At 39.4% G+C, this 16,407-nt stretch overlaps 1 protein-coding gene across 1 annotated transcript in view; it reads left to right on the top strand.

Moving 5' to 3' along the window:
• The window catches only part of LOC112622375, a 183,704-nt gene that overhangs the window by 11,862 nt on the left and 155,435 nt on the right, over positions 1 to 16,407 (top strand). Inside the window, exons 2-4 of the mRNA XM_025381939.1 lie at positions 8,017 to 8,181; positions 11,740 to 11,812; positions 12,065 to 12,175. The gene's annotated coding sequence lies outside the window, so the exon portion shown is untranslated. The remainder of the gene's footprint in view (positions 1 to 8,016; positions 8,182 to 11,739; positions 11,813 to 12,064; positions 12,176 to 16,407) is intronic.

Consider the following 16,407-nt stretch of genomic DNA (forward strand, 5'->3'; position numbering starts at 1 on the left):
GCAGTGGTGCGATCTTGGCTCACTGCAACCTCTGCCTCCCAGGTACAAGTGATTCTTCTGCCTCAACCTCCTGAATAGCTGGGATTACAGGTGTGGCCACCATGCCCAGCTAATTTTTGTGGGATTTTTTGTAGAGACGGGGTTTCACCATGTTGACCAGGCTGGTCTTGAACTCCTGACCTCAGGTGATCCACATACCCTCGGCCTCCCAATGTGCTAGGATTACAGGTCTGAGCCACTGTGCCTGGCTACTTTGGGTAAGATTTAGTAAAGGCCACATCACTAAAACAGTTAAGTTACAGTCATATGTTGAAAGACATTGGACTGTTACAGAAGCAACAAAGACTAGAAGAACCAAAATTCCAGAAATAAGAGAGCCTTCCTAGATGAGTTGACAATCCCTGGCTATTTGCTTCCTTAGCCAATCTACCAGTTCTAGTCACAGTGACACTGTTTTGGCATAAGAACCCAAATGGGACAAAGAGAAGCCAGGGAGACTTTTGAAGGCCATGGCTGCAGGAATGACAGATTTGAATCTAATGTCTGAAATATACCCATTGGATATTTGCTGAATGCCAAGGTATGAAGGAGACTGGGGGGCTGGTCTAGAAAGGCAAAGTAAAATCTGCAGTCTTGCCATGCTTAAAAGATAAACCCTGCTAGAGAGGAACTGTGTCAAATATACAACAGTTCTCTCCCTCAAATTTTTGCCAGATTTTGAACTTTCATGGGGTGGGAAACTTAAGTTCAAACCTTTGAAAGACAGAATTTCGGTGATGAGGAAAAAGAGAAATGTCAAGCTATCACTCAAAAGGCTCAGAAGGCACACCTAAGAAGGAAGCTGGAAAGGCAGGTAGAATCTGAGATTAGCTTAGGAGGACAACACCCCACAGGAGAGAGGAAGCCAGCACAAAACACTTGGCCAGCTTTCCCCTCTAGACATTTGCCAGACTTTGAAGCTGCAGGCAGTTAAAGAGCTAAACTAAAACCTCTAAAAGGGTGGAACTGAATCTTTGGTTAAAAAAACAAAACGAACAAAAAAACAAAATGACACTAGCCAAAGAATAAAAACCTTACAATGGGCCGGGCATGATGGCTCACACCTGTAATCCCAGAACTTTGGGAGGCCGAGGCAGGTGGATCACCTGAGGTCAGGAGTTTGAGACCAGCCTGACCAACATGGAAAAACCCCGTTTCTACTAAAAATACAAAATTAGCCAGGCGTGGTGGCGCATGCCTGTAATCCTAGCTACTCGGGAGGCTGAGGCAGGAGAATCACTAGAACCTGGGAGGTGGAGATTGCAGTCAGCCGAGATCGCACCACTGCACTCCAGCCTGGGCAACAAGAGCGAAACTCGGTCTCCAAATTAAGTTAAATTAAAAATTAAATATATATATATATATATATATAAAACTAAAGTGTCGAGGACAAAATGGAGAAATAGGTAAATTCACTGTAATTGTTAAAGATTTTAATATACCTATTTCATATATCCTTTAAAAAATCAATGATTATATCAATGGATATAAAATATTTGAACATGACTAACCAATATGATCTAATTGACATACATAAAATACTATTCCCAACATCAGAATACACATTTTTTCGAGTATACATGAAACATTTGCCAAAATAACCATATGTTGGGTTATAAAGCAAGCTCAACATATTTTTAAGAATTGAAGTCGGCCGGGCACGGTGGCTCACGCCTGTAATCCCAGCACTTTGGGAGGCTGAGGCGGGCGAATCACGAGGTCAGGAGATCGAGACCATCCTGGCTAACACGGTGAAACCCCGTCTCTACTAAAAATGCAAAAAATTAGCTGGGCGTGGTGGCGGGCGCCTGTAGTCCCAGCTACTTCGGAGGCTGAGGCAGGAGAATGGCGTGAACCCGGGAGGCGGAGCTTGCAGTGAGCCGAGATCGCGCCACTGCACTCCAGCCTGGGCAACTGAGCGAGACTCCGTCTCAAAAAAAAAAAAAAAAAAAAAAAAAGAATTGAAGTCCTACAGAGTATGTTCTTAGGCCACAGTGGGATCATACTAGAAACCATAACAGAAAGAACCAGTTTTAAATAACCTTTATGTCAAAAAAGAAATCATAATAGAAATTAGAAAATATTTAAAATATGAAAACAACATTAAAAACTTCTGTGATGTAGCTAGAATAGTGCTTAGAGGACAATTTACAGCATTAAATACATTACACAAGAGGTTAAAAATTATTGATCTAAACATCCGTCTCAAGAACCGGAAAAAGAAAAGCAAATTAAACTCAAGATAGTAAAAGCAATGATCTAAGTTAGGTGAGCAGAAATCAGTAAAAGAAAAGGCAGACATGAATAACCTAGAGAAAACTCAATAATACTGGTTCTTTGAAAAAATTGGTAAAATTGATAAATCTCTAATAAAACTGATCAAGATAAAAGCACAAGTACAAGCTGGGCACGGTGGCTCACGCTTGTAATCCCAGCACTTTGGGAGGCCAAGGTGGGCACATCACCTGAGGTCAGGAGTTCAAGACCAGCTTGGCCAACACGGTGAAACCCTGTCTCTACTAAAAAATAGAAAAATTAGCCAGGTGAGGTGGCACCTGCCTATAATCCCAGCTACTCAGGAGACTGAGGCAGAAGAATCACTGGAACCTGGCGGGCAGAGCTTGTAGTTAGCCGAGATTGTGCCACTGCACTCCAGCCTGGGTGACAGACCAAGACTTTGTCTCAAAAAAAAAAAAAAAAAAAAAACAAGTACAGAAATTACCAATATCAGGAATATAAAAGGAGACAGTGCTACACATTTTATAAATGTTAAAAAGATAAGAAGCTTAAAAGGACAACATCAAGAAAGTGAAAGGATGACCCACAGAATGGAAGAAAATATTTGCAAATCATATATCTGATAAGGGACATGTATCTAGAATATATAAAGAACTCTTACAACTTCATCAATAAAATACAAATAATCCAATTAGAAATGGGCAAAGAATCTGAATGGACATTTCTCCAAAGAAGACATACAAATGGCCAATAAGCACGTGAAAATTTGATTGACATCATTAGCCACAGGGAAATGCAAATTAAAACCGCAATGAGATACCACTTCACACCAACTAGTATGGCTTAAATTAAAAAGACAGATAGTAACAGGTGTTAGCAAAGCTGTGGAGAAATTGGAATTCTCTCATATGTGGCTGATTGGAATATAAAATGGTACAACCACTTTGGAAAACAGCCTGGCAGTTTCTCAAAGGTCAAACATATTTACCCTGTAATTCCACTCCTACACATATACCCAAGGGAAATGAAAACAGATGTACACAAAACCTTGTATATGAATGTTCATAGCAGTGTTATTTATAATTGCCCCCAAATTGAAACAACCTAGATGTCCATCAGTTGATGAACAAATAAAATGTAGTATAGTTTTTCAATGAAATATCACTCAGTCATTGAAAATGAATGAAGTGCTGATACATGCTACAACAAGGATGAGGTTTGAAAACATGCTAAGTGAAAGAAGCCAGTCACAAAGGACCGCATATTGTATGGTTCCGTTTATATGAAATGTTCATATAAATCTGTAGAGACAGAAAGTCAAGTAGTGGTTGCCTATTGTTAGGGAGAAGACGTAGCTTAGAGAAAAATGAGGAGTGGCAGGTAATGGCAAAAGGGTTTCTTTTTAGTGTAATGAAATGTTCTAAAATTGATTATGGTCATGATTGCACAACTCTGTGAATATACTAAATAAAAAGCATTGATTGTGCATTTCATGTGGGTTAATCAGATGGTGTGTTAATTATATCTCAACAAAGCTGTTAAAAAGTATGAGGATATTATGAAAAACCTCATGTCCCCCCAAAATTCGTCTACTTAGATGAAATGTACTTATATATCAAAATGCTCTTTTAAAAGTCTTAATAAAATGAACACAAAAATAAATAAAAAATTGAATAGTTATATAGCTGTTTAAAAAATTGAATCTGTAATTGAAGTCCTCCCATACAGAAAACTTCAGTTTACTATATTTCAGAGATGACTTATTCCAAACATTTAAGGAAAAATATAGCAATTATAAACGTTCTTCAGAAAATAGAGAGCACTTCACAACATGTCTTGTGAAGCCAGCATAATCTTGATACCAAAATCTGACAAAAACATTATAAGAAAAATGACAGGCCAATGTCTCTCATGAACATAAATACAAACATTATAAACAACATAGCAGAAAATTGAATAAACTTTTCTATAAAAAAAGATAACAAATTATGACCAAATGGAGTTCATTCTAAAAACACAATTTTGGATTAACTTTTGAAAATCTGTGAAATTAACCACATTAACAAATGTATGAGGGAGGTCACATGATTAATAGATGCAGAAAAAGCATTTGACATAATTCACCCTTTCAAGAAAAAATTAAAATAAACCTCTCAGCAAACTAGAAGTAGAGGCAGGTTATTCAACTCAGACCATCAAATATATTTATCTCATGTCCCCCATGTTCTATAGACACAATGAAGGGAAAACACTAATGTGTTTATCTGAACAATGCCTAGGGGATGATGAAGTAGACTTGGAAGGAACCTGGGCCGTTGAGTGCCCATTTAGTAGTGGGGCTGCTCTACAACCCTGGACCATTTACATTAGCACCGTTAGGTTACAGAAACTTAAAAGATCTTTTTTCTTTGATTGATTGGAGACAGAGCCTCATTGTGTCACACAGGCTGGAGTACAGTGGTACTCACTGCAACCTCAGCCTCCTGGGTTCAAGCCATTCTGCCTCAGCCTCCTGAGTTGCTGGGATCACAGGCATATGCTACCACGTCCGGCTAGTTTTTGTATTTTTAGTAGAGGTGGGGTTTCGCCATGTTGGCCAGACTGATCTCAAACTCCTGGCCTCAAGTGATCCACCCGCCTCAGCCTCCCAAAGTGCTGGGATTATAGGCGTGAGTTTGTTCTTTTAGCCACTGGTGATGGTGTCTTTTTGCTTAGCCACACCCCTATTAATTCAGAAGCTGGCATGTAATGCATTTCATTTGAAAGCATAGATGATTTGAAAGCATTTGATGATCAAGATGACTACGCACCAAAAATATTTACCCAAGAAGGTTACAGAGTGTCTATCTGTGCAGATCAATAAAGATAATTGGATTGGCCCACAGCGATATGGGACCAGTTTGCTTATCAGTTTAAATTCTGGCATTTGCTAGAATAAAAATAATTGTTTTATTTTGGTATGTATCACATTATCAAGTTTTGGAGCCTTTAAAACACTTGAAGCTGTGCTAATTTATGTATTTTGATGAGCTTAACCATTTACATTTATTATAATTACTGTTACACTTGAACTTAATTCTGCCATACTTTGTTTTGTTTCCCCTCCCCTACTTTTCTTACCTTCTATTGCGGGGGTCCCCAGCCCCCAGGCCATGGACCTGTACTGATCAGTGGCCTGTTAGGAACTGGGCCACACAGCAGGTGAGCACAGGCAAGCAAGCATTACCATCTGAACTTCCTCCGGTCAGATCAGTAGCAGCATTTAGATTCTTATAGGAGCATGAACCCTATTGTGAACTGTGCATGTGAGGGATCTAGGTTGCATGCTCCTTGTGAGAATCTAACTAATGCTTGATGATCTGAGGTGGAACAGTTTCATCCTGAAACCATCCCTCCTCCTGGCCACCCGCTGCTTCCCATCCATGGAAAAATTGTCTTCCACGAAACCAATCCCTATTGCCAAAAAGGTTGGGGACCACTGTTTATTGGATTTAAAAGTCCTATCTCACCCCTTACGCCCACTTCTTTGGGAAGCTCTAGGATGCATTCCTTTCTTTCTTTCTCTTTCTTTCTTTCTTTCTTTCTTTCTTTCTTTCTTTCTTTCTTTCTTTCTTTCTTTCTTTCTTTCTTTCTTTCTTTTTTTTATAGGTACAGATTTTTTTTATTTTTTATTTTTATTTTTTCCTTTTTTTATTATACTTTAAGTTCTAGGGTACATGTGCACAACATGCAGGTTTGTTACATATGCATATATGTGCCATGTTGGTGTGCTGCCCCCATGAACTCGTCATTTACATTAGGTATATTTCCTAATGCTATCCCTCCCCTCTCCCCACACCCTACGACAGGCCCCAGTGTGTGATGTTCCTCACCCTGTGTCCAAGTGATCTCATTGTTCACTTCCCACCTATGAGTGAGAACATGCGGTGTTTGGTTTTCTATCCTTGCCATAGTTTGCTCAGAATGATGGTTTCCAGCTTCATCCATGTTCCTACAAAGGACATGAACTCATCTAGGATGCATTTCTATTCTTTTACTAATCGCCTTGAAACTTAAAATAGTTACTCAGTATTTCTCTTCTAAACATGCCTGCTTTATCCCCATCCAAGCCTGCTGTAACCACATATTGAACACCCCCAAACCTTGCTCAAGCTGATCTTACTATTTTTGTCTTAAATTTTAACCACTTTTAAATGCATAAAATTATGTATGATATGTAATTATGAATTACAAATAATTAAATGTACTTATTTTTAAAAACATGATTGAAGAAATTCTCTTTTCTCGCAATCTCTTTTCTAAGACTAAATGAGGTCCCAGTGCTTGCCTGACACATGGTAGGTTCTCAACAAATGAAGCACACCTCCCATACCCCTCCACGTAAACAGTTGTCTCTTTAAACCTAGACATGAGTGCTCAGCAGGCATGTATTTCTCTGGGTTGGATTCATTTCATGGACTGTTGTCAAAGACTGACCCCTTTATGTTAATTTTCTGAATACTGTACTTGACTGTGTTGCAAGCTAAACAGTACAGGATTAAATGTTCTCATTTCTGAGCTGTGAAGTGTTGAAACTAATCAAGTAACGAAGGCAGAAAGTCTGTCCTGTGGGAAAATAATCAGCCAGTCTATGTTGCTCCCACTCTTGGCTGCCGATTGGAATGCAGCTGTTAAGGCAGTTGTTTAACTGTTCGTCCAACTTGAAAGGACACTGCCAAATGGCAAATATTTTCTATAACAACATTTTACTTTGCTAAGAACAATAACAGTGCATTTTATTGAGCTCCAATAGCATGCCAGATATGACAGATTTATTACTAGGCAGGTTCACAACCTGGACTGAACATAGATGCTCATTTCCATTTTTAATATATTTAGAAAAAGAATAAATAGGCTCCCAAAGGAAGCCTCTAGACAAAACATCTCTACAGCTTAATTATTTGTTGAAATGACAGCATATTAACTTGAGAAAATGAAATATCTCGAAAGGAAAGATGAGAACCTAGAAATATCAAAGGAAAAAAAGAAGGTTTAAGTATTATAAATCTCTCTAATGTGGCCTAAGTGAGACTTAACTCCTACTTGTCCAGGACAGGTGAGGGCAGCAGTAACACAAGGAAATATGTCATCTGTTGAATCCCCTGCAATTTATGGGTCCCAGGACTTCTGAGTCATGCAGTTAATCTACATTGTTAATGAGAATGTTGACACTAAGTACTTAACAAACAATTACGTTGAATTTGACAGACTGTGAACCAGGTGAGGTGGGGTGGGAGTTTATCAGCTGTTATTTAATGGTAAAACCTGTGTGCTAAATGTAGGCAGTCAAAATTAAGAAAACACATTCAAATGTAAAAGTACAATTTTTTATTAGAAGTCAGCAATAACTGCCACTCACAGTAGTTGGTGTGTAATCCCCATAAACATTTATCAAGACTGCAGAGGTGAGGGGTTGAGGGGAGGTGCATTTTCGCTTATTAAACCCCAACAGCCAAAGCTGAAGCAGAGATGTTTTTGAAGGTGAACTGGGTTAATCAAAGGCATGACCCATGGAGATTCTGATCGACTTTTTCTCTACTGTTTACTAGATGTTAATTAAATCACAAATGACAACAGTCTAATAGCAAAATGCATGCATTTCTACAGAGTCCACATGATTTCTTGGACAAAGATAGACAAAGTTCCACATGCTGGGTAATGGTCACTGAGGGCATCAAGCTTTGTGATCCTCTTTTTCAGGGATACAGAAAAACAGCAAATGCAAATCATGGATGAAATTTATAAGATCACTTCCACAGAAAGGGTCCAGCTGTTGGAGAAAAAACTGGCTGTGCAACTGACTGAACTAAAGTCTGAGATAGAAGAGCAGGGAGCTCTTCAGGGAACAACTAATCGAGTTTACAGGTAAATAGTGGCAGTTAGAAGGTGTGATCTTCAGGGCTTTACTTCCCACTCTCACTCCATAATCTCCATCAGCACCCTTTCTTCTTTTTACATGGACAATTGGCATTATCTCCAGTTCAGATAGATAGTATATAATAGCAGTTTCAGGTACCCATTTCTAACCTGATTGCTGCCTCTAAGATTTTTCTATATTCTAGATTTGTTAAGACAGATCCAAGCAAAAGTCTTACCAAAGAAAATGTAAAAGTGTTTTTACATGTTAACTAATGCTATTGTCTTAAAGTTACAGAAGCTGTAATACAAATCATACTCAGTGAAAGGAGATCTCATTTTACCCAATAATATTTTAATTGAATTCGACCTTGATTTTGGTGAGAAATTTAAAAGCTGAAATAACGGTAGGCATTTGGTAATACATTATGCAAAACGATATTCTGTGAGTGTTACCAGCACTGTGGATTCTTGCTCTCTGCCAGGATAGAAATCAAGAGAGATCACCAAACAGAGCAGCAAAGGAAAGTTTATTCAGCTTGTGCACAAGGGAGCCAGCACCAAGAAAGGAAAAGGAAAGAGCTGCTCTCCAAGGGTAGTGTGTGGGTTAGTTTTATAGGATCTTTTGATAGAGAAGGGTTACATCAGGGCGTATATGGTGGGGGGACTGGGGTGCAGTTTCTAGTGCTCATGCAGTGGCTTAACATGCTTCTTCATACATCAGATGTAGCATTAGCATTTTAAATCTCCACCCAAGGCATTATTCTTAGCACAAAAATGAGGAAGGGGTAACTACAGGTTGAGTTTTAGTTCTAACTGCACAGGTGGGGCTTCGTGGAAGTCTCTAGCCCCCCAAAGTAGGAACTCGCTGTTAATAACTTCTTGGGTCTTTTGTTACTGATTTGCTGAGAGTTATGTAAGCTAGAGCGAGAGGGGCTTTTGTTCTTCTCCTCTAGAGCAGATCACAACAGGAAGCCAGCCAGCCTGTTTCATTAGGAGCTCTTCTATAGGTAAATGCTGCCAACAACAGCAATCAAGTTCTTGTAGAGAAACAAGAGACATAGGTCAGGCCCTAATGACAAGTCTCATGGGGCCAGGACCTTCATATCCCTCTGTTTCTGTTACTGCCGCAATTGATCAAAAGGAGCAGTATAAGAACCCTGTTAAGTTGAATCATTGAGAAAATACAATATGGATGGTGAGAGGTTTGGAGAGGTCAGAAGATGCAGTAAGCAGGTGAATTAGTACTTCATTCCAAAGACAATTCTGAAGAACCAGCATTTCATATGTTTTTTAATTAGTATTTAAAACCATCAGGTGTCTGAAGCAAATCAGATTGTGTGATGAGATGGAAAGATCATGGAACCATGCAAGTCATAATTTCTCTCAACTTTGGTTTCTTTATTTGAAAAATGAGGTTAGTACCTTGCCTACCTACATAAGGTCATGAGGATAATGAGATAATGCATGTTAAAGTATTTTTAAAACAAGAAAACACAATGCAAAGATGGAGTGTTGATATTCTTATGATTTAAATGTCAGAATGTCAGGCAAGTGACTCCCCAGTGTACACTGGGATAAGAAAGGCTTTCTGATGTCTCTTAGAATCGAGTGATGGGAAATCCTGGATTGCCTTATTTGTCTACTCCCCCAAACCACCCAACACTGCACCTGGAAGAATCTATTAGTCTAACAAATGCTTCTTGAGCACCTTCTGTTTTCCAGGTGCTGTGCTAGGTTCTAGAGTCCAAGGAACATGGAAATATCCACTCCCGATAATCACTTTAACATTCTCATTCCACTAGACTGAAAAATCTATTGAGGCCTGGAGAACTGTGTGTCTTAATCATTTTCCCTTTTTTTTTTTTTTGCATCCTTTCCCTCGTTTCACTCCACAAACCCAAGACTTTGCAATGGTTAAGTGTTTCATAAACTCTTGCTGAATGAATAAATGAATGAATGTATGTTGAATGAACAATGCTTGATGAATATAGGAGTAAATCTCTTTTTGCAGGTTGATATACACACTACTTATGTTCACCAGTTTCTTCTGGGTCATTCACAGGCACTTTGAGGTTAACTGAGAGGAAAGACAAGATCCGAATGAGACAGAGCTGGGTAGCTAAGCCCATGACCCTCCTCATCTCCCAGTATGCCAAAGATAAGAACACCAGAGGGCAGGGGAAAGTTTCTTGTGTTTCTCTACCTACCTGGTAATAGCTAATCCCTTTTCTGGTTGGTTACTTGTTCCTCACTGCCACAACGCTGCAGCCAGGATTCAGAATCACAGAAATTATACCTTAGGTTTATTACTGTTTTTATTCTCAAATCCCTTTCAGAGCTCAACTCTTTTTTCTTCCCCCACCCCATTAAAGCAAAGATATTAGGAGATAAGAGGGGCATTATCTCCAGCTTCAGGGCTGGAAATTTGACACAATGTGTCTAAATGGGTTGCTTAGGCTCACTTGGCTGATGGATTTCTTGACTGTCAGCCTGGGGTTCTTTTCACAGAACCACTGCCTGTAGTGGGGGAAATTGCTGGCAAGTGTATAAACTAACAGTGTATTTTTATCTTCCCTTAAAACTTATCTGGGAACTCATAGGGCCATATGAACAATATTAACCTAAATGTCACTGCTTACACCTCCTTCATAATCTCTAGGTGGTCTCTCACCTGTTTTCTAGACTACCTGCTCTGGCCCCTTACCAATGTCTGCAAAATACTATCTTGAGAAAGTGATGTTGGCATCAGGGTTGCTGTTTCCTGATATTTCCAAAGCTGCCAAACCTTGGGATATATCTTATCCCAAATGTGGAGCACTCTGCTGTTCCCAACCCAGCGTCCCACCCCCTTACCAGGTGACCCCACAGCTTGTGCCTCCTTGTATCAGAGTCCATGGTAAAAACAACAGCTCCCTCATAACGGTGTAAACAGGAATCCACAAGGCTGCTTAAACAGGCGCTTCTGCTATAAATGTTTTTCCTAGGAATCAATAATTTTCCTGAAGCATTAAGTTTGGTTAAAATGATTCCTGAAGTATTTCATCTTTGATATTTAAGAGTCACTCCCACCCCCCAGCAGATAATTCATCAAGAACACAAAAATAGAAGCATTTTATTTTAAATTACATGATACTGGTTTTATGTGCCAGTTAGGGTGAAAGTGGGATCTGAGAGGCACAATATTTGTCAGAGATAAGGTTGCTGGAGGGAATACAGTTGGGGAAATAAAAATCCTCACCATTGTGTCCCTCCCTTTACTCTGCAGTAGGAAATAGTGAGGTGAATCAAGGGTAGAACGAAATACTCTGTTTGTATGGGGAGGAGAGAGAAAAACTGGCCCAGGGAAAGGTTTAGCAAACATGCTAATCAAAGAAGAATCAAAAAAGATTCTAACCAAAACAAAAGGATGTGGCCTTTGCATGCCCTCAATAATTCAGTATAATATGATATACTTATTCAGAAATGAGCAGTTGTGAAGAGTTACAGATTAATCATGGCCTATCTATAATCCGGTCGATTACAGCTTCTGTAATTACTACTTATATTGCATAAATCTTTCTGCAGCTCTGTTCAAACGCCAAAGGATATTTATTACTTTAGAAGAGAGAGGGAACTGGCACTGAAGAAAACCTTACAGGTGAGTAGGAGAGTGGGCTATTTCAATACAACAGTAAGTTTGATTTTTCTGATTGGTAACTTTTAGCAGGAACAGCTTATTTTTGCAGACAAACAGCTGATGCTATTAACAGTATTTATGAGAACAGGCCACTATTCAGCTTACCACTGGATCAGAGCAGACCATTATTTCCTTGGAAAAGTCTGATTTTGTGATATTTGAAATTTTACAGTTCTTTAATTTGGGATATTAAAACTAGTTATTTGGGTTTAGGTGGCCGAGTCGAAGTCCTTTGTTGTTCAGGCAGACATCATGCAGAGGGAGCTAGAGAGCTGCCTAAGAAGGGAGTACACCCCTGAAAATTTACCTTTGCTTCTGTTGCAGGTAAGAGTGATATTGCAATTTGAAAAATTCATTTGAAATTTAGTAGAAATGTATGGGCAAACTGGCTTTCAGGTATATCCTTTCACTAGGGTAGGTTTTGTTTTTCTCGACATGTATAGTTTGCACGACTTGGCTAGTGTAAACGCTGCTGTCAGAGATCTATTTCATAGCTTTAAATTCGGCTTAAAGGCATAGAACAATTGACTGAATTTCTGCTAAATACTTTCTGTGTCAATTATGTAGGGCAATACAACATTGACTAGGACAGTTCCAGCCCTTAAAAAGCTATTGGCTATGGCCAGGCGTGGTGGCTCATGCCTGTGATCTCAGCCCTTTGGGAGGTCGAGGCAGGCAGATAACTTGAGGTTAGGAGTTCGAGACCAGCCTGACCAATATGGTGAAACCCTGTCTCTACTAAAAATACAAAAATTAGCTGGGCGTGGTGGCTCATGCCTGTAGTCGCAGCTACTCAGGAGGCTGAGGCAGGAGAATCGCTTGAAACCAGGGGGCGGAGGTTGCTGTGAGCTCAGATTGAACCACTGCATTCCAGCCTGGGTGACAGAGTGAGATTCTGTCTTAAAAAAAAAAAACAAAAAAAACAAAAAAAACCAACTATTGTCTAACCTAAAGAAGACATTTCTGGCTGGGCGCGGTGGCTCACGCCTGTAATCCCTGCACTTTGGGAGGCCGAGGTGGGTGGATCACGAAGTCAGGAGATCGAGACCATCCTGGCTAACACGGTGAAACCCTGTCTCTACTAAAAATACAAAAAATTAGCCAGGCGAGGTGGCAGGTACCTGTAGTCCCAGATACTCTGGAGACTGAGGCAGGAGAATGGCGTCAACCTGGGAGGCAGAGCTTGCAATGAGCCGAGATCGTGCCACTGCACTCCACTGCACTCCAGTCTGGGTGACAGAGCGAGACTCCCTCCCCCCACCAAAAAAAATAAATAAATAAAAGAAGACATTTCTGAGAAATTTTATTTTATTTAATTTTATTTCATCATGTTGTTCAGGCTGGTCTTGAACCCCTAGCCTCAGTGATCCACCTTGGCCTCCCAAAATGCTGGGATTACAGGTGTGAGCCACTGCGCCCAGTCCTGGAAATTTCTATTAAGAAAATAACTCAAGACATGGGAAAAATAGTTTTCCATAAAGATTATTATTACAGCATTATAATAAAAGTAAAACATTAGAATTGCCTAAATATCCACCAATAAGATAAAGAGTTAAGAAAAACAGTATGGTACATGGTAGAATATTGTTCTGCCATTAAACATTTTTTATTGTTCAATTAAGTTTAGCTTAAAGCTGCCTTCTTGTAAGTTCAGAAACCTTGGTAAGGTTTCTCCCTGCATAGTGACCTGTAACCTAACTGGACTGTAAATGGACCACAACCTACTCTTGTAACAAGTAACTGAGTCTCAGCCAATCACAGAAGTCATACTTTAGCCACTTGCAGGCAGCCAACTGTTCAAAGTGTGTTCAAATAAGGCAAACACTGAGCTGTAACCAGTCCGACTGTTTCTGTACCTCACTTCTGTTTTCTGTTACTTCACTTTCCTTTTTGTCCATAAATCCTCTTTCGCTGTGCAGCAGCACTGGAGTCTCTCTGAACTTACTCTGGTTGGGGAACTAGGAGGGCTGCCCAATTCATGAATTGTTCTTTACTTAATTAAACTCAGTTAAATTTAATTTGTCTAAAGTTTTTCTTTTAACATAAGCATAAGGAATTATTATATATGAAATGTTAACAAAAACTAATGTGTGTGTGTGTATGTATGTCATAATAATGGTCAAGTATGTATAGAAAAAAATCACTTGAACGACTTAGACCAAATGTTAATGAATGTTATGTTTGGATGACAGGATAATGAAGTTCTCCCTTCTACTTTTATATGTTTGCTAAATTTTCTATAATAAGTATATATTATTTAGATTTTAAAATTCCTTGTTCTCTATTCCCGTGTTACGAGTTATATCTTACCTATGCATACAAATTAGTTCTTTAGCAATAGTTAATTCTTTAGTTAGGAATTAACTATTAAATTAATCACAAAGAAACAAAGGATATTGAGATACTATTTGCAAGTCAAACTGTCGTCATTGTTTTCATTCAGGATTCTCTTTCCCTATCATTTCTGGCATTCTTCATTCTTTTGTGGATATCAGTGTTTCTCAATGGAGAGAGAGGAGGGGTAGAGATAGAAGATATTTTGTGCCCCAAGGGACATTTGGAAATGTCTGGGGATATTTCTTGTTGTCACAATTTGGGTGAGGGGTGTGATTGGTTGCTGCTAGCATTAAGTGAGTAGAGGCCGGGGATGCTGCTACACATTCTACAATTCACAGGGCAGTCTCTCACAGTGAAGAATTATCTAGTCCCCAGTGTCAATAGTTGCTGAGGTTGAGAAACTCTAGTATTATCTAAACTTCCATAGGATATCATTTGCCTTTTCTCCGAAGAATTTTCTTTAGCATTTCTAGTAGTTCAGGTTTGCAAGGGACAAATTCTCACAGCCTTTGTTGTTTTGAAAGAAGTATCTCCCCTTCATTTTGGAAAGATATTTTTGTTCAACACAGAATTCTGGGTTGGTGGTTTTTTATTGCTTTAAAGATACTGCTCCATTGTCTTTTGTCTTTTGTCTTACATAGTTTCCTTTTCTCTTTCTTTCTTTCTTTCTTTCTTTCTTTCTTTCTTTCTTTCTTTCTTTCTTTCCTTCCTTCCTTCCTTCCTTCCTTCCTTCCTTCCTTCCTTCCTTCCTTCCTTCCTTCCTTCCTTCCTTCCTTCTCTTTCTTAGGTGACAGCTTTATTTTCACTGAGATTAAGTATACACATTTTTGCAATTAAGATTAATTATACAAAAAATATAAAACATGCCATTTTAAAATAGAACTGTGGAATAGTTTGAATTTTTATCACTACTATATGTAAGTACACATGTTTATTCATAAGCTAAAAGGAAACTCAAATATATATCATAACAGGAAAGAGCACTTCACTAATTTAAGTGATTTTTTTTTTCTGTCAACCTCTAACCATTTGCTTACTTGAACTAATGTGATGTGGTTTCGCTGTGTCCCCACCCAAATCTCATCTTGAATTGTAGCTCCTGTAATTCCCACGCGTCATGAGAGGGACTCGGTGGGAGGTAATGGAATCATGGGGATGGGTCTTTCCCATGCTGTTCTCATGATAATGAATAAGTCTCATGAGATCTGATGGCTTTATAAAGGGGCATTCCCCTGCACATGTCCTCTTGCCTGCCACCATGTTTTGCCTTCTCTCTTGATTGTGAGGCCTCCCCAGTCATGTAGAACTGTGAGTCCATTAAACCTCTTTTTCTTTATAAATTATGCAGTCTTGTGTATATCTTTATTAGCATTGTGAGAGCTAATACGTAATGTTTCCATGGTTCATCTTGGTCACTGGCATTGACCAGCAAAAGTCTTTGCATTTCACAGACACATTAAAACCTAAATTATCAACAAAATCCCAAGTAACTTTCTTTTTTTGATATTTTATTCTTTTTAAAATAATTTCAACTTTTATTTTAGATTCAGGGGTTATATATGCAGGTTTGTTAACTGCCTACCAGAATAAAGTCCAACAAGCTCGGCCGGGCGCGGTGGCTCAAGCCTGTAATCCCAGCACTTTGGGAGGCCGAGACGGGCGGATCACGAGGTCAAAAGATCGAGACCATCCTGGCTAACACAGTGAAACCCCGTCTCTACTAAAAAATACAAAAAACTAGCCGGGCGAGGTGGCGGGCGCCTGTAGTCCCAGCTACTCGGGAGGCTGAGGCAGGAGAATGGCGTAAACCCGGGAGGCGGAGCTTGCAGTGAGCTGAGATCCGGCCACTGCACTCCCGCCTGGGCGACAGAGTGAGACTCCGTCTCAAAAAAAAAAAAAAAAAAAGTCCAACAAGCTCTAAATAATACAAAAAATCTGGTACTTAATAATGAAAGTACCTGGGCATATTGTGTAATGCTGAGGATTGAGGTACAATTGATCCCGTCACCCAGATAGTGAGCATAGTATGCAATAGGTAGTTTTTCAACCCCTACTCCCCTTCACTCCCTCCCCTCTCTAGTAGTTCCCAGTTTCTATTGTTCCCATCTTTATGTCCATGTGTACCCAAAAGTTAGCTCCCACTTATAAGTGAGAACATGCGATATTTGGGTTTCTATTTTTGCATTAATTCACTTAGGCTAATGGCCTCTAATTGCATC

This window comes from Theropithecus gelada, chromosome 4, assembly GCF_003255815.1.
Source record: "Theropithecus gelada isolate Dixy chromosome 4, Tgel_1.0, whole genome shotgun sequence".
NCBI lineage: Eukaryota > Metazoa > Chordata > Mammalia > Primates > Cercopithecidae > Theropithecus > Theropithecus gelada.